Below are 25,025 nucleotides of genomic sequence, written 5' to 3'. Positions count from 1 at the left end.
GTAATTTTCCGGGGGGATGTCGGCTCTTACATCAGGGATCTCTAATATGATGAATCTAACGATGTGATCCTCATTAAGATTGCTTGCATTTTTGGGAGTTTTTTCCTCCTTTTCCGAAAATCTGGAAAATTTTCTCAGGCTCTTAGTTTTTATGGATAACATTCAACCTACGGAATTTTACATATTTGGAATCAGTATAGTAAGACAATTATTTTTATGTAATAACAGTTATAAGAGTTCTGGTTACTATAGGCTTCAGGAACTCCCGAGTTTGTTGCCATATATTGTTTGATAATATCTTTTTTGTTTCATTTTCTGAGGCGTTAAACGGTCAATATTTGAACATTGTATTACAATGGCAAATAGTTTTTGGTAAATATTAATATTTGGATTAGCAAGTGTTTGCATTTTCCATAGTTACTTACTAACATTGTTGGATGTATTATTTTATGATGTTTCTGACCCTTCACAATTTCTGCGCAAGAAATCTTTTGAAAAATAGGGCTTTAGGCTATCTAGCTTGAAGAAGAGCTAAAAAAAACCTTGAAGCTGTGTTTAGAAAATCTCCTACGTGGAAAATTCCCTATTGGAAAAATACCACCGTGCAAATTCCCCCCACATTAAAAAATGCAAAGCCAAAAAGAAATTATAACAAATAGAATAAATGAAGAAATGAAAGAATTTTTGAATATTCTACCTTTATTCCAAAATTAATTTAAAAAAATAATTAATTTAAAAGAATCTTTTGTGGAAAAAGTTTTTTAAATTAATATCTGTTCGCTCGTTTTTTACAACCAACATTGTTTTTTTTATTTTTCATTGTTTTTACAATTTATTCTATAAGAATTATAATTTTATTCAATAGTAATTTTATTCTATAATTATTCTACAAGAAGGGTTGCTATTTGTATGTTGGAGAAACTTTTTAACAATTTTCAATCCTAAAATAAACACTATTTCTTTTATTTAATTTTATAACTCCTGAAGATGACCTGAAAAATAAAATTTAATATAGTTTTGAAAAAGATTCTATCTGTGCTCTTTGAGAACATCAATACCTTTAAACTCTTCTTGTGTATTTAAACTGTAAAAGCAGAAGTAGCAATATTAGTAGCCCAAAAGCTTCAACATAATACCCCAGTCGTTCGATTTGCTGCTCAGGTGTCTTATTGGCAACCATAAACACAATGCCTTTTCATTTAGTTTAAAGAATCATTTACTTTTAAAGCATAATGGACCAATTTCATAATTGTCCGGGGTTAATAAGCCCAATATCCCTTTAAACATAGTTTCTGGACTGTTCTACCATGCTGAACAGAATGGTTGTCTCAGAATTTTGACTGAATGCGTATGGAAATTAATTAGACTTGAAAGAAGGGCTGCTTGCCCTCAAAATCTATTTTTACTCTTAAAAGTATGCCAGAACTTTTAATTTTTAGTCAAATTAGCTCCTTTAAGAGTTTCAATGATGTTTCGAGCTATTATAGAGTGGTGCTGCCTATGAAATAACTAATATGCCCTTTTGAAAATCTGCATGCATACAGTTTATTCGTTTAATTCAAATTCCCCCAAAATGCTCCCCAGAAGTTTCGCCTCAATTCCCTTAGCGTCATTAGTTATAGTAACTGTAGTGGTAGCATTAATAGTATGCTCTTAGTGCCTTCTGGCTAGCTCGAAATCTCCCACACCTTACTCTTAAACAATATAAGTTGTTCTTCATATTTCATCTTTTTGAAAGTCCACATCCTTATGTTTTGTTTTGAATTAGTTAAACATCCGCCTAAATATTCCTTAAAAAGCTCCACCTTAATACCCTTAGCTTGCGCAGTTATTAAAGCAGGATGCATATAGCACCTTTGGTCTTCTCAAAACCCCCTTCAAAATACGCTGGAAGTTTCAGCTTAATACCATCAACCGTTCCTGAAGCATTTCTAATGAGTCTGCTTGACAACATGTGTGGGCATATTGTATTTTGAATTAGTTCCATACAGTTTCTATATATCCTTTATGTTTCGCCTTAATAGCAATAGTAATAGTAGTAGTGGTATAAGATAGAATTTATAGTATAAGCCTAAGCTTTAGTGGCAGTAGTAGTAATATAGGTTGTAATAATAGTAACAGTAGTAGGAAGTGTGGTAATAGTAGTGGTGGTAGTTGTAGTAGTGTTGGTAGATTACAAAATCGCCTTTTTGATCGTCTCCCACACTGTTTCCTGAATATTCCAAATTAATATACTAAGTTATTCCTATGTTGTACCCTTTTGACAATCCGTATACACATAACTTTTTTTTGATTTAGTTCAACAATCGCCTTACCATTTTCTGAAAAGCTCACTTGAATGTCCTTCGTCTTATTGGAAAGTAAAGTTGAAATATGCATACCCACACCGTGGGGAGGTTGATATCCGCAAAGACATAATTACTGGAACTTTAAACAACAGCTTTCTTAAAATTTCGATCAGATGTGTTTCGGGGATGATAGGCTTGGGGTGGGACGATCGCCCTCCATTTACTTTTGACGTTGTCATTAATTGGTAACAAATTGGCTATCTCACAATTTCAGTTGAATTCGTTTCGAAAAAAAAGGATACTAAGGGGGGGGGCTTGTTGGTTTCCATCATGTTTGACTCTTAAAAGAGAACTAGAACTATACATTTCCAACAAAATGAGTCTTTTCTGAAGTTCACACGACCATCCCCTCCAGTTTTGAACTAATATTCATTCAATGAACATCTGTATTTGCACTATACAATTTTCAGCCGGATTAACGCTGACAAGTAAATTCTTTGATATTTTTTCAATGAATTTGAAGAAGTAGCATGATTATTGCGAGCGCTGTACAAAATTGGATTTGAATTATCTTGGGCGTTTGCTTATCTATTGTTTTGAAAACTTCTAAACATTTTCGAATATGAATATGGTTAAGAATAGCGGGAAGCAATCAAGACAAAGTGATTTATAGGATTCAAAAGGATCCACGGAGTCGACTAATAAGGTCTCAAAGTTAGATAAAATCCTTTAATTAGTCGAAGTAACTAAAAATGATGTTTTAGAAATAAAAATGAAAATTGTTGACATTATATCTGGTTTAGAGTCCCTAAAATCTCGCGTTGGAGATCTAGAATTAGCAAAAACGGCCAAAGAAAATGAATTATCTAGTATCAAGCAGGAAATATCGGCATTACGAAACCAAATTGAAAAAGAGCCTGGTTCGAGTGAATTAGCATCTAGAGTCCTTATGTTAGAAAACGTGAATAGAAGAAGGAATGTTATTATATGGAACATTCAAAATGGATCTTAATCAAGGGCTAAAGACCATTGTGCTACCTTACTCTCCCACCTTAGAATTAATATCCGATATGAGCTACTTGAGTTTAGAGATCGATTTATCCAAATCCAGCTTCAGGATGATAAGGACAAATTCTGTATGCTTCGGGGAAAAAAGAAATTACGTGAAAACCCGTTCGGAAGAGGAGTCGGACGTGAATCCCCTTATACCTATATGACAGATGATGTGACAAAAGGAGTTCGTGACCTTCGCAATTCCTTTAGAATTAAACAAAAAGAATTTAGAGTAAAGTGAATTAGTGCTTGGATCCCCCCAGTGGTCCCACCTGTATTGTGCTTAAGTGATAATGAACAAAAAGTAAAGCTTAAGTGGTATAAATTCCTGTAAGTGAGATACATGTGTGAGAAATAGATTGAAATTGTCGCTTAGTATTTTTTTAGTGGATTTAAAGTTTATGATGAGTATTTGTGATTTATTTATTGGGTTAATGACTGTAGTTTGCTTATAATCTAGCTCAAGTATCCATGTTAAATTGCTCTCGCCTTCATATGATGATACGAATAATGGCTAAAATAAATAGGAAGACAAGAAGAGCTTATGTTCTTCTTTTTTTCCTTTTCTTTTGTTGTTGTTGTTGTTCTTCTTATTTCTATTTTATTTTTCATTGTGCTTATTTTCGAAATATTCGTCGTTTTTACTTTTCTTTCCTCTTTTTATGGCACTTGATATCTACCAAGCGACATTTAGCGATCACAAATACTGTCGGTCGGTCTGTCTATCTGTCTCGGTTTTGCTAGTTTAGGCCCTTCCAGGTAATCTAGGACGATGAAATTTGGCAGGCGTATCAGGAACCAGACCAGATTAAATTATAAATTGTTGTTATCCCAATTTGGCCATCTGGAGGGGGAGTGGGGGACGGTTAAATTGGAAAAATTTGAGAAAATGAGGTATTTTTAACTTACGAACAGGTGACCGGATCTTAATGAAATTTGATATTTAGAAGGATATCCTGTCTCAGAGCTTTTATTATAAATCCCAACAGAATCCGGTGACATTGGGGTAGTTGGGGGCAACATAAATTCTTGGAAAAAGCCTAGAGTGGGAGGATCGGAATGAAACTTGATGGGGAAAAATAAGCAGAAGTTCTAGATACGTGATTGACCTAACTGAAACGAATCCGCTCTATTTAGGGGAGCTTGTGGGGAAGGGTTGATTCTGAAAAATTATAAAAAATGAGGTAGTTTTAACTTACGAAGGAGTGATCGGATCTTAATAAAATTTCATATTTAGAAGGACCTCGTAACTCAGATCTCTTATTTTAAGTCCCAACCGGATCCAGCGTCATTGATGGGGGGAGTTGGGGGGAGGAACCAGAAATCTTGGAAAACGCTTAAAGCGAAGAGATCAGGATTAAACCTGGTGGGAAGAATAAGCACAAGTCCAAGATACGTGACTAACATAACCAGACCAGATCCGCTCTCATTGGTGAAGTTGGGGGGGGGAGTAATTCGAAAAATTAGAAAAAATGAGGTATTTGTAACTTACGAACGGGTGGTTATATCTTAATGAAATTTGACATTTAGAGGGATCATGTGCTTCAAAGCTCTCATTTTAAATCCCGACCAGATCCGGTGACATTTCGGGGATTTGGAGGGGGAATCCGTAATTCTTGGAAAACATGAAAATTGAGGTATCTTTATCTTACGAATGGGTGATCGGATCTTAATGAAACTTGATATATAGACGGATCTTATGTTTCAGATGCTCCATTTTCAATTCGAGTTGGATCTGGGGATAAAGGGGGCTGGAGGGGGAAACAGAAATCTTAGAAACTGGAAATTTTGGAAAACTCTTAGAGTGGAGAGATTGGGATGAAACTTGATGGGAAGAATAAGCACAAGTTATAGATACGTGATTGACATAATTGGAACGGATCCGTTCTCTTTGGGGGAGCTGGGGGGTGTTCATTTGGAAAAATTAGAAAAATTGAGGTATTTTTAACTTAAGAACGGATGACCGGTTCTTAATGAAATTTGTATTTTCTTCATCGTGGCGTATTTCCCATGTCGTGGAATACGCCAGATCACCCAGTTTATATATATATATATATATATATATATATATATATATATATATATATATATATATATATATATATATATATATATATATATATATATATATATATATATATATATATATATATATATATATATATATATATATATATATATATATATATATATATATATATATATATATATATATATATATATATATATATATATATATATATATATATATATATATATATATATATATATATATATATATATATATATATATATATATATATATCCTTGTCTCTTAAGTTTTAACAACCCTTTTCGTTTTCAGGATAAAAACTTGTTTTATTTTTTAAATTGCTCTAAACGTGATTATTTTGTGCTATTAGTTATGCAAGCAGAAAAAAACCCTGTTAGTCCAAGTGAAAATGAGAGTGACTCTGTTTGGCAACGTCGATTTTTAATCTGTGCAATTTATCCATCAAATATTGGCAAACCAAAACAACTAAAGAATCAAATTCGTGCTGCTAAAGAGATAATATTTTCAGTTTTTCAGTCACAGCGAACTTTTTTTCAAACAGTTAATTGTAAAGAACTATAAGTAAGGAGTGTCTCGGCCCAACAGTAACCGAAAGTCCAAAGACAAGATTTCGATAATAATATATACATCAAAAGAATGGGATTTTTATGCAGATTCCAAAAATATAAGGTCAAAAGGTACGAGGTACGAGGCCTCCTACCATCAAAAGGTACAAGGCTGAGCAAATGTGCCTGGTTTTTTAAAAAGCGGGGAAACACCCCATAAACGTTAAAAAATCTTAATGCCCCCCTCCCACGCCCTTTTTCACCAAAGTAATTCGATAAGAATTTTGAAACAGCCATTTTTCTCAGCGTAGTTTAAAGGTTCCATGCCTTTGGAGATAAAATGACCCCCCACAGCCCCTGGGTCTTTAAGTTATAAAATTTACTTTACTTTTAGTATTTCTTATTGGGAAGTATGCAGATTTTTTTGTAGGGGAGATTTGTGCTTGGGGTGAATTTTTCCATGGGGATGATTTATCGTGAGGAGGGAAATTTCCAGGGGTGAACTTTTCAGGGGAAATTTTACGCTGTGGGGGCTTGATAGAATTCCTATACGAAATTCTTTGTATTTGTCTTACTTTCTTTTTGCCAACTCAATCTTGCATGCGGACATGTGCTGGGGGAATTGTGTTGGGGAAATTTTAAGCAAGTTTTGATTTCTGGGAAAAAAACTTTCCAGGAAAGGGGGATTTCCTGGAAATTATCGAGAAAACGATTAGAGCTTCAAGTCATTCTCCAAATGAAAGTATTCTAAGGGTAATTTTTCGGGCTGAATCGTTTGCACGAAATTTTACAGGGGGGAATCTTCCACGGAGGAGTTTTTCGTGAGGGAAGGGAATTTTAATAAAGGGTGAGCCAGATTTCCCAGCATTATTTAAAAAAAGATCAGATATCAAATAAAAAAACAGTTTTTGCAACTGATAGTAAGGAGCAACCGGACAACTTAAAACGAACAGTAATCAAACAGTTCGTTGTAACAAACTGTAGTAAGGAGCGACCCGGCTTAATATTAAACGAAACTCTAAAAAACGGAATTTTGATGCTAATAGATAAATCAAAAGAATCGAGTTTTCATGCTGATTCTAAATATATAAGTTTCATCAAATTTAGTGTTGGTCATCAAAAGTTACGAGTCTGAGAAAATTTACCTTATTTTGGAAAATAGGGGAAAACACCCCCTAAAAGTCATAGAATCTTAACCTATCAGAGAACCTTATAGCAACAATTTCAAGCTCCTATCTACAAAAATGTGGAATTTCGTATTTTTGGCCAGAAGACAAATCACGGGTGCGTGTTTATTTGTTTTTTTTTTGTTTTTTTCCCAGGGGTCATCGTATCGACCAAGTGGTCCTAGAATGTCGCAAGAGGGCTCATTCTAACTGAAATGAAAAGTTCTAATGGCCTTTTTAATTGACCAAAAAAATTGGAGGGCACCCAGGCCCCCTCCCACGCTCTTTTCTTCCCAAAGTCAAAGGATCAAAATTTTGAGAAAGCCATTTTTTCCGCATAGTCGAAAACCACAAAAACTATGTCTTTGGGAATGACGTACTCCCCCACAATCCCTGGGGGAGGGGCTGTAAGTTACAAACTATGACCAGTGTTTACATACAGTAATGGTTATTGGGAAATGTGCAGACGTTTTCAGGGGGATTTTTTTGGTGTGGGGGTTGGGGTTGAGGGAGGGGGCTATGTGGGAAGATCTTTCCTTGGAGGAATATGTCATGGGGGAAGAAAAATTCAATGAAAAGGGCGCAGGATTTTCTAGCATTACTATAAAAAAACAATGAAAAAATAAACATGAAAACGTTTTTTCAATTGAAAGTAAGGAATAGCATTGAAACTTAAAACGAACAGAGATTATTACGCATATGAGGGGTTCTAAAAATACTTTAGCATAAAGAGCGAGGTATTTAGGAGGAGATAAATACCTCGCTCTTTATGCTAAAATATTTTTAGTAGTTTCAACTCTTTATTCTACGGCCTTTCAGATTCAGCGGTCATTCTTAAAGAATTGGGACAAAACTTACGAATTAGTGTAAAGAGCGAGGTATTAACGAGGGTACAAACCCCCTCTTATACATAATAAAAATAAAAGAATATAAAAGTTTGTTACGTAAGTTAATTCTTAACTTACGTATATTTTACTAACAAAAAGTTCGCTAAATTAAAAGTTCTAGTTGCCTTTTTAAGTAACCGAAAAATTGGAGGGCAACTAGGCCTCCCCAATTCTTATTTCTCAAAATTGTCCAATCAAAACTAAGAGAAAGCCATTTTGCCAAAAAAAAGAATTAATATACAAATTTCATTTTAATAATTTATGTACGGAGAGCCAAAATAAAACATACATTAATTCAAAAACGTTCAGAAATTAAATAAAAAAAACTAGCTTTTTTAACTGAAAGTAAGGAGCGACATTAAAACTTAACACGAACAGAAATTACTCCCTATATGAAATGGGTTGTCCCCTCCGCAATCCCTCGCTCTTTACGCTAAAGTTTGACTCTTTGCCACAATTCTACCTTAAAATTAATTAAAAGCTTTAGCGTAAAGAGCGAGGGATTGCGGAGGGGACAACCCATTTCATATACGGAGTAATTTCTGTTCGTTTTAAGTTTTAATGTCGCTCTTTACTTTCAGTTTAAAAAACTAGTTTTTTATTTAATTATATGTAGGGGTGCCCCCTCCTCAATACCCTACTTTTTACGCTATAGTTTGACTGTTTGTCCCATTTTTTAGAGAACGACTCTTAAAACACCGTGCAGTTTAATGAGAATAGGAAGGTTCTTTAAAAGTTTTAAATATTTCATCGTGAAGAGCAAAGTATTGAGGAGGGGGTCAACCCATTCATATACAGAATAATTCTGTTCGTATTTGAGTTTTATTGTTGCTCCTTACTTTCATTTGAAAAAAAACTTGTTTTTTGTTTAATTTAAAAGGAAAAGACACTATCCTTCTTGTAGAAGGAAAAAAAAGTGTTTTTTCGTCCATAAACAGTCTCGCTCTCTTTTTATTTTTATCTGAGGATGAAATACCGTGACTATCTGTAGTGTGTGGTACTTTGTCCTCGTCCTTAATTTGGGGCTTGTATGCATACACACATACATGCAAATATGATAATTAAGGAACGCAATTTTCAGTTTTGAGGCTCAAGCTAAGGCGGTCAAAAACTCTAGATCGTATATGAAACACGGTCGCTTAGATTACTACGACTACTACTACTACTATTGCTACAACTACTATTCCTACCACTACTACTACTACTACTACTACTACTACTACTACTACTACTACTACTACTTCTACTACCAATGACTCACCGCAGCATCAAGCCACTTTAGCCCAAGACAGCTACGGACACTCCTCCTCCATACCACACTTGCCTAAGACGTATCAATTACAGCGTCTCCATCATCAAAAAGTGACATCGAAAACTAGAACACGCAGTAAGAATCTCTTTATCAGAGGAAAACAGTTATTCTACTCAAATTCCTTCTGCTCTTTTTACGTTGCAGCATAATTTACTCATTTTTAGCAAAATGAGCTAATGCAGTCTTATTTGAAATGGAGTAAGAACTTATTCCAAGTGGAATAATAAAGGAGTATTCCAAATGGAATAGCAAATCCTTATTCCAAATGGAATGATAATGGAATTTTTTAAATTCCCTTTTAATTTTTTCACGCTACCCACAGAATACCTGCAGTACATTTTTGTTATTTCTTTTGTTTTTAATACGTAAATGCATAAACATTTAATATTGCAAATAAATATTTGAAAGCTAACTAAGTGCAAAGAACAATGTATTCCTATTCTTGTATTAGAAAAGAAATCAACATTGTTAATGTTTTAAACTGTAGCCCCATCAAACATTCTCTGTACTTATTAGGACCACTCCTGTAGTTTGATAGCTTAGAACAATAGATGAAATTTCAAGTTATATGAAAACGCCTTCAAAATAACAAGGAAAAGTAAAAACCTCGCAGTGACCAGGAACTTTGCAGGAAAAAAAAATCTTTTAAAGTTTTTATGATAAAATTGTATAGTAAAGAGAACAAAATGTCATATGAATTGACATTGAATTATAATTTATAATTCAATGTTTGCACCTCATGTATTTTTCATTGTTCCATTTCTTAAGTTTTGTAAATATTTTCTTGGAATTCCACTATGGTTCAAAAACAATTATATTATACGACAATTCGGAATATTTGATATTACTGTTAAAATGGATCAACAATACGACCGATTTCTTAGACGGTCTAGAAAAATAGAATAAAATTTCCCCTTAATTGTCTCATTTAGTGGAAAAATAGTTCTGTCGTTATTTCTGTAATAAAATACTTATTTACGCGCTGGGTTTATGGGTGCTATTTTATGAGTTATGTTTATGAGTTATGTTATTATTTATAGGTCATTTTTTGTGAGTGGTTTTTGAGTTATGTGCAAAAAAACAGCTATGATCTACTGATTTTCATTAGAAGTGTAATTTTTATATTTTTCAGTTTTCTTTTCATACTCCTCTGTGTACATCTTTTGAATGTAAAGAGGGCATAAATAAATTATTATTATTGTTATTATTATTATTATTATTATTATTATTATTATTATTATTATTATTATTATTATTATTATTATTATTATAAAGTCAGTTAAAGTCATCCTGTTGTTGGTAGTTGCATGTAATCACTCTTGCTGGCAGAAAATAACCTACTTATTGTAGAGGAGAGTCGCGACGCTAAGAAGTTGATAATCAATGCAACCATTTCAAATAAAAGACATTAAAGATATCTTATCCGGCATTACGAAATGTCTGTTTAACTCTAGATGTAAAACGTTACAATCTTACATACCCGGGCAATGTTGACTAAATCTTAATTTTCAGAGTGAAAAGCTTAAAATAGAATAACGGAGCCCATGATAATTCTTAATAACCGGTAAGCGTTATGCCAACCTGGAATTCACCAACCATTACATCTCTTCCACTGTAGTTGACAATTGGAGAAACACATGGATCCATATTTTGATATATTAGTGTAAGGTTAGCTGGTGTAATTTTTGTCCCGAATATGTCCCTTTTTTGTCTATGCTTAAACTAATGAGTGTATTTAGGTCATGTGTTTCCTTGGAATATTAAAGTTAATGAGACTCTATTTGCGTTGGAGGGCCAATTCCCAAATTCTCTTCTCCATTAAGCATAGCCACTTGTATTTTTAGCACCAAACAGTTGTTTTAGTACAATCAAGCTCTTCGCTCCTAAAATGGTGCTAAATTGACTAATTATACAAGTGGCTACTTTATCATTCGTAAGGGTAGCTGATTTTCCTATGGCCACTCTTGCCTCCTTAGCTGCCAAAAGTTTTTGAAGGAAAATTCGTTGTCCATTTTTTGGATCTGTTTGATTTTTTTTAAGCCCCAACACCACGATTTCCTTTTTTCAGCCAGTCGCAGGTTTTTGGAATTCGAGCATTCTGAATAAGGTCTTAAATTTTTTTAAACTCAACAAAATAAATAAATAAAAGTATATAAATGCATATTGAGTGATTCAGCAAATTCACTAATTGATAGTGAAAACTAAATGATCCTCTTGTGATGAAAACAGGGCAATTTCATTCATTAATTTTGGTGCAACTTTTTAACATTAGATAAAAGAATCTTTAGCTATCGCTTTTTTTGTGTGGCAATAAGGAAAAAAAAATCTGAGCAAGGACACACGGGTTGAGAAAAATTATTGTGTGACATTTTTTAAGTGTGATTTATCTTCATCCTTGGCAGAAATCGTGACATTGGACTTTGTCAAAGTGCTCCATTTTTATTCAATTCTGTCCCTCAAAATAAAATTTCATGTCATGCTACGGATGTTTAAAGCTGGATAACTAATTTGCCTCATTTGTCAGGTGCTTGGCCGAGTGTCAGTAGTAAATAAACTTTCTAAGCTTTCAGGGGAAGACAGATTGAGTCAAATCAACCAGGTAAAACAATTTAAGCTTGCTCGAAACAGCTCTCGACTCTTTTTCAAAGGAAATATCTAACACAAATTTTGCCAAACTACTGTCAAGTTGCTTTAGTCGCATCATTGTGTTTTAATTGACAAGCAATTATAATTTATAACACCGGTTATAGAATTTTTAAGGTCAGCCCAGGCAAATAATGTCAAATAGATATTCTTCAGAATAGCTAAGTAAATCTTAGAGCATTTTTTATTTTGCCGAAATAAAATCAACTTGATACAAAGAGTATTAATGCTTAATAAGATGAGTCAAGGAAGGTAAGTACACTATGGCGAATCATTGGTCCTGCTTCGGGTGAACTGACTGTCCGATTTCAACAAAAATGACGGAAAATTTAGTGTAACATCCCCCTTCGTGTCATTTAAAGGCCTGCACTTCATCATAACGGGTTGCTGAAACTCGATGAAACAAAGCGAAAATAAAATCAGGTAACTTGGAAATATCTTTTCAGAGTCAATATTTGATTTGAGCCCTGTGGGGAAGGACGCCTTTAAGAAGGAGAAATGGAATCTTAACCAGACCTGGTGGTCAAAGAGGTCCGTTTTGTGAGGGGGGGGCTCCCTCATATAATTTCTCCCTAGGGGAGGAAGCTAACTTTCGCTATCAAAATATCTCCATGAGAAGCTGTAGTATTTCAGTGAAGTTAAGGCTAGACAGTGAGGGCTAGTGCTTTGGCAATGCTATCATAATTACTCAATTCGATCTGTCTATGGAACGGGTTCCTAAAAATTGATCTTCTGTGCATATTAGTTCCAAAGGGGAAGCTCCCTAGTGCCATTGGACGATTCTCACTTAGGCTCTTAGCCTACAATAAGCGTTATTAAAGAGTTTTGTCTAAGAGAGCTCTCAAACTGAAAAAAATTACCTAACTTCCATGCAATTTACTTATTGTGGTTTGGAACAGTCAAACTACTTTTTTTTCCTTTTTTTTATTGTAATCAGGCGTCTACAGTTCAGAAACAGCAAGGGATAAAACTCAGAGGTTTTTTTCCGAATATGGAAATTGTAAAATACAGGAGAAAACTAATGTAAAGTTTGCAAAAGGTAAATTTGTTTACCAAAAAATAACGCATGCATTTTTATATTTTACCAAATAACGTATATCAAGAACAAAAAAAAAACCTGCCATAACTCGGAAATTAAACCTCTTAGGGGTAATATAATCGTAAACTCATTTAAAATATGAGATTATCTTTTTTAGATCGAAAATTGACATTTTTTATCTCTTGTAGATTTTGGGACAATCCTCAATAAGTATACCTAAAACTCACAGCTCCAACTATTCTGCTTCTTAGAATATGTTTTATTTTGAATAAAATTCCAAAAATAATTATTGGTAGCGTGACCAGCTGGTAATGTTGTAACATAAAGCAGTTCTAGTGCCTAATATTAATGACGCTTTCAGTTTTATATTCCCTACTATAACGTAATTGTTTGTTATAACGTTATTATACGTTATATACCACTATAAAGAGACCCAGGGATTTTTAAATTAAGGAGTTCCTTGATTGTTATGACTGAAAACCTAAGGATGTTGGGAAAAACCTTCAGGGCCTGCCAATTCAGGATTTCTTTGGATGCTACGTCATAGTTTCTTTGAGTGTTTAAAAAGGTTCAGGGGCCAGCTAAATCAAGTTTTCTTTGCTTGTTATGTTTAAAAACCCGCAAGGATCCTCCCTCATGTAAAGGCATCATCCCATTATTGTTATGTTTTACAATCATTTCGTGTCAGCAAACAAGGGATTTTTGTTGACATTCTCTATGACCAGAACTGTTAGAGAGTCTAGACATATAATGATTTTCCTAGGAACAAAGGCTTGTCAGTGTGCCGCTATTTCCTGGAAACAGAAGCGTCACGTGATCTGCTATTATCCCAACGGGAACCGAGTAAATCCCTTTGTCTCTGGGGAATATAAAAACAGGTACTGAATGAAGTTCCCCATAAGTCTTACATAAGATTCTAAAAGTGGCAAAACTCAAGTTAAAAAAAAGGAATTATCTCAAAAATGTCAACAGGTGAGTCTCTCTATCTATATACTCCCTCCCCCAACCAAAAATAAGATGGACTTACCCAAATTTAAGCTGATTTGACACCCTATATTAGATAAGAAACTAAAACCCTAACACCCATCCCTCTTAAAAAGTTTTATTTCAGGTATAATAAGCTTATTTTTACCACTAAGATCATGCCCCCAATATGAAAGCGCATTTTTCCATTAGTGGTCAAAAATTCTGACAGCTCCCAATCGGGTAGCCACCTGCCTCCTATTAAGTTTAGACTACTGTAGGACAGGTACCATACATACCGTTAAATAATTACTGAAAAAGGGACGCTATTACAACAGCTGCTTTCGTCTGGAAAATATCAGCCTAAACGTTGAATTCTAGTGCAAAACTATTACATAAATATATTTCATACAGGCGTTAAATGAGGGCACGGATAATATTCTTTCATTATAGTAATTAAAAATAACAAAGAAGTGTTCTCTTTTGAAAATAGTATCCAATTATTGGAGAGAAACCCCTCCTCCCTTAATAGAGTTAGATGGAACCCTAGGCAATAGAGTAAACGTTTACTGAGTGTGGTTTTTTTTCCTCTAATGTAGTCTATTAAACACATTTCTCATAAAGAATACACCCTAACTCTCCAAAAAGTTTTAGTTTAGCTACTTTCTGCTATTTTGAAAAAGAGGATTAGTTTAGGAAAATGAATTTTCTAAAGAAGGGACTACAGACTTGTGTGGGGAAGGGTATTTTGAGGTATGTATCAAGCCCATTTTAACGCTCTTTGAAGGAATAAGTGTGAATTGAGGCACATTACTCTCACTAAAATTCTCAAGCAGCGGAATAATGCCACATTTTTAAAAGCTTTTCATTAATTCTCTTTGAAAAAGTTTCCTTTATCTTCGCGGACCGTGAAAACTACTTCTAAGCTTAAATACAAAATTTATAAATTAAATTCATAAACATAAAGTTCAAAATTTAAGTCTGAGGGCAGTTTGACATTAGGTTTCTGACAGTGATAAAGAAGAGGGAAAAAAGCAGGTGCAAGAAATATGAGGGCAAAGAGGTCTATTTATTAGATTTGAATTTATTCTTTTTTAAGAATATTCTTCTATTAAATTTGAACGGTTTTATAAAAAACTTTTATAGCTCAAATGCAATATAGACTGTTTTCTTTTACTATATTATACAGGGAACAAAAACACAAGAAAATACTTAGAGGCCTATAATATTCACTAATTTAAATTTTTCTCTAAAAACATTCCCCCTTACTTAGGCTAAGAAACTTTGAATTTCTCTTAGAGGAAAGGTGATTGCCCTCCATGGTCCCGTATCATTAAGGCACTTTTTGGCCCTCCGTGAAGGTAAGTGGTGCAGCAATGAGGCTATTTCTGAAGGCTAACATTATTTTTAGCCATATATGTTCATATTTATAAAAACTAATATTCGTAAGATGTATTTTTTCATTAAATGAAAAATTTAGATTTTATTTCTATTTAAGGAGAATTCTGAGCTTCCTCCCCAGAAGAGGGCGAGGATAGGAGCTGATCTATTATCGCAATGCGATAAGAACATACCCCCCTCAAGACCCTCAGAGGCTTCAAGACCAACAGTCATTACGCATGCCAAGAATGCCGTCCCTTTTACCCTCCGCAGGTAAGATAGTGAAATTACCGAAGTTTCTAGACCTATAGTCCATGGTAGTGAGGCTCCTGCCCCATCAGGACCTCCACTCCCGATTTTCAAACTTTTGATACCGGGCCTTCTAACTCTATGCTATATAGAGCTTCCGATCTTAATATAAGTGTAAATTCTTTTTATATTCTTTTACACAGCTTATTTATTGCCTGTAAAAAACTTACCATTTTTTATATCTAATGTATATTCATGTTCAGACTAAGAAAGGGGGAAATAACTAGGATGTAGGGGGCATTGTCCGCCACCTCTGAAAGAGGGGTCTAATGGTATTGCCTATCCTTAATTTTAATCCATTTTTCCGCCAAATAAACGCTTTGAGGGGCTTTTCGCCATGATTTAACGCTAAAAACTAAATTTGTATGCGAGATAAACTTCTCCAACAATAAGAATAGTGATGCTAACTACCCCCATCCTTATAAAAAGTAATACATTCCCTTTAGTTTACTATTGGGGGTTTTCGATAATTTTAGAGAAGACCCCAGGAAAATAACTAAATTTACACATTTACTTTCAGCTTAATAATAAGCTTGGCCCGTTAGTTTTGAAGGGTTTGAGAAGCCACTGACCCTTAAATTAATACCATACTCTTTTCACTGCTGAAAACCGTATATTCTTCAAGGGGATGACAATTTTCACACTTTTTCTAGGTTGCCAATGATGCTATCCAAGCATAGATCAACAATCTGCTGAGGTATTTCTCGGTGAAGCATCAATGGACGTAACCTCCCTCTCAGTAAATTTCCAAAACCCTTTAGGATATTGTAATACACAAAACGTAAAAAGGGCGCCCTATACCCCACGTTTATCTGGTAATTTCTTAAATTCATAACTGGTGATGTGAGGGTTATGGACCTGAGGGTCAGTTTGGGGTTTCACAAATGATATAGTTTCTCATCATTTAATTCTTAACAAGTGGTATGGAGGCTACGGTCCGAGAGCTCACTTTGAGGTTCTATGTATGATATACTTTTTGATTATTAAATTATTAACTAATAGTGTGGTCCCAACGCATCAAAATGTAAATTTGGGGGCAGTTGTATGGAATAATTTCTAGTCATTAAAGCAGTAAGTAGTAGTGAGGTCCTTCTAGCTCAGAACGCTCACTCTTAAGTATAAGAAAGCGTCCCACTTAAGGAATTTTTAGACTAATAATAACATTAAGCCTAATATAAGTTCTTTCACAGGATAAAATCAAGAGTGTTTCATTGAGCTAATGAGCTCTTATTATTTTTCTAGGTTCACATACCGGTATTACCAGATACATAATTGGCAAAAATTGAGAGGGCTATCCTGTCGTCGCCATTGGAATTTCGTGACAATTCACGTACGACCCCAGTGGAAACTGAACGTTATGAGGATTATATTAGAGGTGTGAGCCCTATTACCATATTTTTCCCAGCTTTGATCTAGACTCTGTAGTGAGTGGTTTTGACTTTTATGCGGAATTTTTAGAAATATATAAAATCAAGTTCCATCTAGTGAGTTCAAGAGGGTACTAGAAGATCAAGTCCCTGCCCCTCGCAGTGACAGTAATATGGGAAACCAGGACAAATTGGTGCCGGCTCACCCCTTGTTTTAACCGATTTGTATCTAGCTGTTAACGCATTGAGAAATATTTATGTTTTTAGAGTTGAATTCGGAGACCCATTCAATATTCTTAAAAGTGGTAGTATCCATACGGATCCAGTGGGCATAGGATACTCCTAAGTCAGCAATATTGGGGCACTTATTGAACGACATATTTGGGGGTGATAGGTAGGGGCACTGTCAAAGCATCCATCGCTCAAAAATTTTTTCATCAATGACAAGACGGGTAAGGAGTACTCGCATTGCCTCCAAACGGAGATGCAGACACTTCACCTGGACTTACCTAATTTTGAAAAGATTTTTTGGATTTGTCGTGTAGCATCTTTAATAGGGATGGAAATCACAATCAAAATGGCAGAGGGTCAATAGTTTTACTTATAAAAAGATTGGATTTAAATGTAAAAAAGTTTAAAAAGGAATTTGTTATAAGAAGCGGGAGGGGTAAGCTTAATTTTCAAAATTTTAATCTAAACTTAAAGGGTTGTACTGGGGGTGGGGAGGGGTCAAAGTTTCCCGAAGTAGATTTTAATTGTTTGAAGGGGCAAAATCCTGTTACTCTTAAGGGGATTCATATTTTTGAGAGGGCGAACGAGCATTTAAACATTGGGATTTCAGTGTTACAGAATGACACAGAATATGATGAGGGTGAACTTAAGATAAAAAGGGGGTAATATATTCATTAAGAGCTCCTTCCATTGAATCGGTGAAACACTGGGTTTGGCATCTCTACGTGCCTGTCAGTGAATCTTACTCATTTGGACATTTCTTTCCTATTCCCGCACATTAGTCGGGTTTTAAGTAATGGCTCAAAATATAATAAAGGGGGGTTAAATACAACTTTTTTCCGATGCTTCTTTCTCGATTGTATAATGAACTAAAATTAAAACATAGCTTGAGGCACTTTAAGCGTCATGTAAACGTCCGTGGAAACGGTTTCGGTTGACAATGCGATCTTGTGGTTCAAAAATTTTCACAATTTGCTTTTGCAGAACCAAAAGGTGGCATTAGAAACTGAAGCCAAACTCATTGACCAGTGCGATTCATCAAACTCGAAACGTGTTAAAGAGCATGAGGCCATTGCAGTCTCTTATGAACATACTCAAAGAGACTCGAGTAATACCACGCAATTAATAGAGGTATTCGAGACATTGGGTGGGGAAGATTGTATAGGTGCAGCCAGGGTTGCACTTATTGAAGCAGCCAATAAGTCAATTTCACGGCTGCGCAAAGTAAATTATCTAATGACTCTATCACCAGAGGACGAGTCATCAGTTAAAAATAAAGATATGTGTTGTGTTTGTAAGAAAAAATTGTTGAAGGTAGTGGAGAAATGTCAGACCGTGACTCTGACCTTTTAAACAATCCTATTTTATCAGGGGGAGTAATTACCACACCCACTCCACCTCACTAGGCGGCACTTGTTCTAATGGATCGCCCAAAAATTTAGCGTTGAGGGGAAAATATACTAATAGGGCTCCCCCGGCACTATAATCCCCCTCAAGTTCACTTTACCGTAGTTGTGTTCATACACTTTCACGAAACTGCGGTGGTAATGCTGGTATGTAAGCCTAGACAATATTAAGAGCCTATTATCTCATTGAAACACTATTAATGTATGCTGTAAAAGAATTTATATTAGGCTGAAAGATAATAGCATACTAGATAGATGGCACTATAAATAGGCACTAGATAGATGGACGATTGCACAAAAATAATGGCACTTTTATTGCATTGAGACCAAACTACCAGTTAAGAATTTCCTGACTATGCATGGGCCTAAAAATGGACCCTTCGGATGTATTGAGACCTCACTACCATCTACAGTTTATTAATGATCGTAGATGTGCAATGATCGTAGATCGTAGATCTGCAGATCGTAGACCCTTCATATGTATTGACACACCACTATCAGTTAAGAATTTAATGACTAGAAATGATTCTATACATGGATCTTCTTCGGGTGTATATCCCCCTACAAAGCGAGCTGTAAATCCAACGACCAAAAATTACCAATAAATTGCCCTCTTTATGTTTCAGGCATTATAATGTTCTAAACAGTCTAAAAAAAATTACTGAGGGGGTGTTGGTGTCCATTGCTGCTTATTCTTCTTCCCCGAAGACATTGACCAGAAGATTCTTGATCCAAGCTGGGTGATTATCATTTTTGGCCTAGAAAAAAATAAAAGAATTTATTCCCTTTGAATTATTTTTGATTTTAAGTATTAAAAAGAATAATAGTCTAGGAGCCAGGGTCCATTAGCATACGGAAAAATATAAATCTAAGGCTCTTCAAAGCCTTCAAAACTAAGGGCCATGGGCCCATTATTATACTTGAAAGGAATATTAATCTAAAGAACCACACATCCCCTTTCGAAAAGTTTTAAATCCTAGAATGTATTATTTTTAGAAGAACAAAGATCTTAGTTATTAGCCCGAAAATAATGTCTTATTTTTAACTATTTCTCCCTGAGGAGGGGCGAGGGGGCTCCTTACATTCTTGGATTTCTTAGAAAAAAACCTATTGGCAACGCCCCCAACCCCCAAATCTCCTTCTTAGAATTTATAGCTTTCAACACAAGAACGTATTATTGTTAGAAGCATGAAGATCTTAGTTATTTTGTCTTTTATTAACTTGAAACGAATGTGATATTAGTCTAAGGAGTAGTGGTGCCTCAAATCATTCAGAAATAACGGAACAAGAGGCTCCCATTACTAACCTGAAAAGAATGTGTTACTTTAGCTATTTTTTAGGAGCGGCAAGAGCCTAGTTATTTTCCCATTATTAGTGCTGAAGAGAATGGGGTATTTTCAGGATATGGCAATATCATTAAGCCCCCTCTTTCAAAGGTATTGAACAAGACCCCTTATAGCAAACTAAAAAGAATATAATTTAATTTTTCAGCCCATAAATATCAATAAGTTCTACTTACACTAAGATCGACAGCTTGCATCTTGGACACAGAAGATCCTGCAGCCTAACTATCATGGGGCTTGGGGAACGAAAGGGTAGCATTCTTCTCCAGCATGTGGAGCAAAGATGGGCCAGCATCGTGACTATGTAGGGCAGGGAATTCTCGCCTTGTATGGAGGGCATAGACTAGCTGGAAACTCTATCTCGCATTGGAATCGCTTGTCCTAAAGAGCCTGCAGTAGGGGGCAAGGCTTTATTTGCTCTTACTTTTTCTCGGATGGGGTATATTGGTCCAAATTTTCCTTAAGAAGAAATAGAATTTGAGTTTTCCACGAAGGGTAAAACTACATCTTCTGTAGTGAAAAACATAAGTCGCCCCTATCACATCCCCATCCCTTCTATATCGATGTTAGAAAAACCATAATTTTCACTGCCTACCGTGATAAGAAAAAGAAGTTTTTCAAAGAAAAGCAAAGAATTCAGTCTACCAAATGATAATAATAATAATAATAATAATAATAATAATAATAATAATAATAATAATAATAGTAGTAATCATAATTATAATAATAGTCATTTATTTACAACCCACTGCACAAAACAATGCGAGGATAGTGGAGTAATAAGAGAGAAAATAGAATAAACATCAGAAAAGAAAACAATTTCATTTAGAGCACATAACATAGAACACATTCATTTAGAACTAAGTATTTTTAATTCCTCAATCCAATTTTTTTTTATTCTTGCTATAAAATAGTAACAAAAGCCTCATAAAATGTCGTTTAAAGATTTAAAAACACCCTCTTCTTTTCTTTATCATTGTCAAATTTATATCTGCTCTCCAGCTTAGATTGTCATGAAAGTAGTTTTTAAAAGAAAAGCTTTTAAAAAGTTTGTCACTATCCCCCCATCCGAGAGTTTTAGTGCTTAATTATTTAATGGGTCATGAAATAAGTTTGGGTGTGCTCCTTAAGATACCTTCTCAGGACAAGTATGTAACTCCCATCTTAATTTCCCTACCACTTTTTCAACATAGCGAAAAAGTAGCTAAACTAGAATTTCATAAAAGAAATTTATTACAGAATACGCTAGAATATCACGAAACTTTCAGGGTTATAACTTAGGGGATGGCTCATAATTATTTCGAAAAAAGGATACTTGTTTGCTTTTGTTAGTATAATGAAGGAATATTACTCACTCCTTTCATTGATAAAGTATTTTTATGTAAACGTTAGGGTGATATTTTCCAGACAAAAGTAGCTGGTATAAATGTGCAGTCATAGGCAATAATAAAAAAAGCAATCGTAACAGTCAAAGAAAACAAGATTTGCTGGGGGTTTTGTAGGGTTTTAATCATAACAACCAAGGAAATTCCGAAGTAAAGAAGTCCTGAAAGTCTTTTATCTTCGATAAAAAAATTTATCCATAGAAATCCTGGGGTAAAAAGCCCTCTGAAGGTTTTTCCTGACCCTTGTAGGTTTTTAAACACAACAACCACTCTGATCCTGGGGTAAAAAAAAGTCCTGAAGGTTTTTTAAACACTAAGAAAATCTATGACTTAACAATCTTAGACATTTTGGGGTAAGGAAGCCTCTGAAGGTTTTTAAAGAAAAATCAAGGTAATCCTGATTTGGCGTTTCTAAAAAGAAACTATTAGATAACATGCACTTGCTAAAAAACGATAATAGTTTACCCCCTATGGACGCGTTTAAAAGCCTTATGGCATCACTACTAATATTAAATGTGCGGTAGGTCAAGCGAGTGCCTAAACCTATCCTTGGTCAATTCCATTGAGAAACATCAGACAAATCTTCTGCAGAATTTTGAAGCACGAGATCATGAGGTTCCATGGATTAGGTGTAATACTTTCTGTTATTCTGAAATTTTCAGTCTATCTTAACTTACTCAGCGATCTAGCGTGGACGGTCTAGCTCATTTTCTAGCTTCCTTTTGGTTCTCATTTTTTTTTATTGGGTATTTTGAAAATCGATTATTATTAGCAGGTGTAAAATAAAACACATTGTCAGCTTTCTTCTGTTCTGCTGCAAAATAAAGGCTTAATTTCTAATTAATGTGTTTTTATTTTTTGTGTGTGTTGTTTCACGTTTTATCCTTTCCTCCCTATTTTTTTCAGTAGTCCGTGTTGTTCTTAAGTTCTCTTTGTTGTGTGAAATACCTGTGAATGATTTAATTACGGAATAATTTTCATATCGAAAATCAGTTATATTAAAAAATTTTTTTTGATAGTACACAAGGACATTAAAACTTAAAACAAATCGAAAGTGTTCCATATATAAGGGGAGCTGCCTCCCCTCAACGCCCACTTTTTCTGCTAAAGTTTGATTTTTTCGTAATGCTTTAAGGACGATTGCTCTAATACAAGGGAAACTAAAACGGAATAGAAAATATTTTTCATAGTAGGTCAAGAATCGAAGTGCTAATTGATATGCGTTTGCTTAAAAACAAAATTTTCAGTTCAAATGATTTAAAAGGTAATCGGTAGAAAAAAAAAAACTGTTTTTGAGGAAACGTTTTTTATTTTTCAATGAACTACTTTAAGCAAGCAGTATTAGGCCATCGCCATATGTCTGAATTTTTAGCTCATCCAGTTTCATACAATTATAATAACTAATAAATTTCTATATAGAAAAAGAATAAGAATCAAGAAAATAACACAATTATATTCTCAAACTAATTCAAACACTTGGGTTTTGGACCACCGAAAAACACAAAAGGACAAAAATGAGATACATCTAGACCTTCCAAGCTGAGGATTACCTCTCCAAGTGATTTGTCACCATTTCTAGAGACTTTTTATATTACCTAAAAAAAAACATTAAATCAACACGTTAATAACTAGACTATTGAAGAAAATCACTAAATCAACACGAAAATCACTAAGCCTAGTGATTTTTTCACCTGGTAGCACCCCTATGCATGCTACCTTGTAGGGGCTAACGCAAGCCAATGGTCTGTTTGGACACACTCTGAAATTCAAATGGCATCTCTATCATGAATGAATGTAAACTGACAGTAATATAAAGACACATTACATAATGCAAAAGGATATCAATCGTAGAATGAAAATGTAGATAAATGTACATGAAGTAGAACGGAAAACTAGTCAGTTTACCATTTACTCATTTAAGAAGCACATTGAAAAGTCTGTTTTCCCAGTATAAGTAGCTATTTTTACATGCTAGAAGACTGGGGAATTTGTCTAATGTTTTTGACACTGTAGCGTTCTCTATTCTAATATAGTAGCCTATACTGTTTAATATACTCTATGTTATTGACAAATATAATACGATAATGCTATTATACTATGCTCTATATTATTATATAGAACATGGCTAAATATTATTAGTAATGTTTTATATATTATTAGTATATAGTAACTAAATATTATTAATTACTATATTATTATATATATATATATATATATATATATATATATATATATAAATAAATAATTTGTTACACGGTCATCGACCTAATGATAGTCCATCGCCTGCGATGATTACGAAGATTACAAGTGCCTATAAGCTTTTCCATAATTGTCCATATAATTGTGTATAATTTTACCTCAGGCGCGTTTACTGGAGGGGACAGGGGTTGAATCCCCCACTCCACAAGACTTTGATAAGAATATTTTTCCCCTCCCTTAATATTCGTTAAAGATAGGAACGGGCCACAATTAGTATTAAGAAAAGAGTTAAAGAGAGAAGGGCTGAACATTTCGAGAATGTGCCAAACCAAGATAGAGTGTCAGGAAAAGATATATAGTGAAATGAATTTTTTTTTTATACCTTGGATGTGAAGGAAGATGTGTTTTGTGAGGAAGAATTAGTGACAGTGCTTAAAGGACTAAAAAATAATAGGGCTCCAGGCACTGATAGTGTGGTAAATGAGTTTCTTAAATATGGTGGCTCTGAGGTTAGAAATACGTTACTGAAGATTATGAATACGATTTTTGAGAAAGGGGAAGTACCTAGCGATTCTAGAAAAAGCTTAATTAAACTACTGTATAGGAAAGGTGATAAGAGTGACTTTGGCAATTATCGAGGTATTAGTCTAGTCTTTGTAGGTAGCAAAGTACTTAGTAATATGATACTTTTTAGACTGAGAGATGCTAGAGACAAAGTTTTAAGAGAGAACAGTGCGGGTCTAGAATAGCTAGAGAAAGAGTGTCGACTAAATTTTCTCTCTTAGGATAATAATTGAGAAGTGCCTGAGTTATCAAATACCTTTTGTCTTCACTTTTATAGACTATGAGCAAGCGTTCGATCATGCTGATAGAAGAGCTTTAGCAAAGGTTTTATCCTTGTATAGTATACCAGACAAATAGATTAAAGTGATTCGTCCTATATACGAGAATAACACTGCTGCGGTCAATGTAGGAAATGTGGTTAGCAGCTTGTTTCGTATTAAATCAGGAGTTAAGAAGGGTTGTGTTCTATCCCCCTTTATATGGATGATTTTGATCCATATAAAGGGGCTGACTGACCGTATTTCAAACAGTAGGCTGTACGAAAAGTGTAGTTCAACCCCGGTTTCTAGGGCTATAATGAGAGAAAGGTTGATATTTCTAGGGCACGTTCTGCGGATGAAAGATGAAATATTGCCAAAGATTGTCGTTTTCGGCCAACCGTCTAGGGCTAAACGGAAAGCAGGTCGCCTGAGGTTGGGGTCGGAAGATGTCATAAAGAAAGATCTAAAGGAAATGGGAACTCCCTGGGAGGCTGGAAAGAGGGGGGCTTTGAATAGATTGGAATGGAGGAGAAGCATGTATTGTTGTATTGGTCTCAGGCGGCTTGGTGTTGCGGTGAGTTGTTAGCAATAGTGGTAATAGCAGTAAATATTCGTGAATTGACATTTCTATT

General features: G+C 34.6%; 1 protein-coding gene and 1 long non-coding RNA gene across 2 annotated transcripts in view; both read left to right on the top strand.

Moving 5' to 3' along the window:
* The window catches only part of LOC136025202 (dopamine receptor 2-like), an 84,650-nt gene that overhangs the window by 3,701 nt on the left and 55,924 nt on the right, over window positions 1–25,025 (top strand). The gene's annotated exons all lie outside the window — the stretch shown is intronic.
* Window positions 11,856–17,081, top strand: LOC136024636 (uncharacterized). The gene is made up of 3 exons (XR_010616868.1): window positions 11,856–11,903; window positions 15,448–15,602; window positions 16,881–17,081. It is a non-coding gene; the product is annotated as an uncharacterized LOC136024636 (long non-coding RNA).

The sequence above is a fragment of the Artemia franciscana genome, chromosome 3, assembly GCF_032884065.1.
Source record: "Artemia franciscana chromosome 3, ASM3288406v1, whole genome shotgun sequence".
In the NCBI taxonomy this organism is placed as follows: domain Eukaryota; kingdom Metazoa; phylum Arthropoda; class Branchiopoda; order Anostraca; family Artemiidae; genus Artemia; species Artemia franciscana.
The sequence above is the reverse complement of the archived record's forward strand: the minus strand, read 5'-3'. Positions and strand labels throughout refer to the sequence as shown.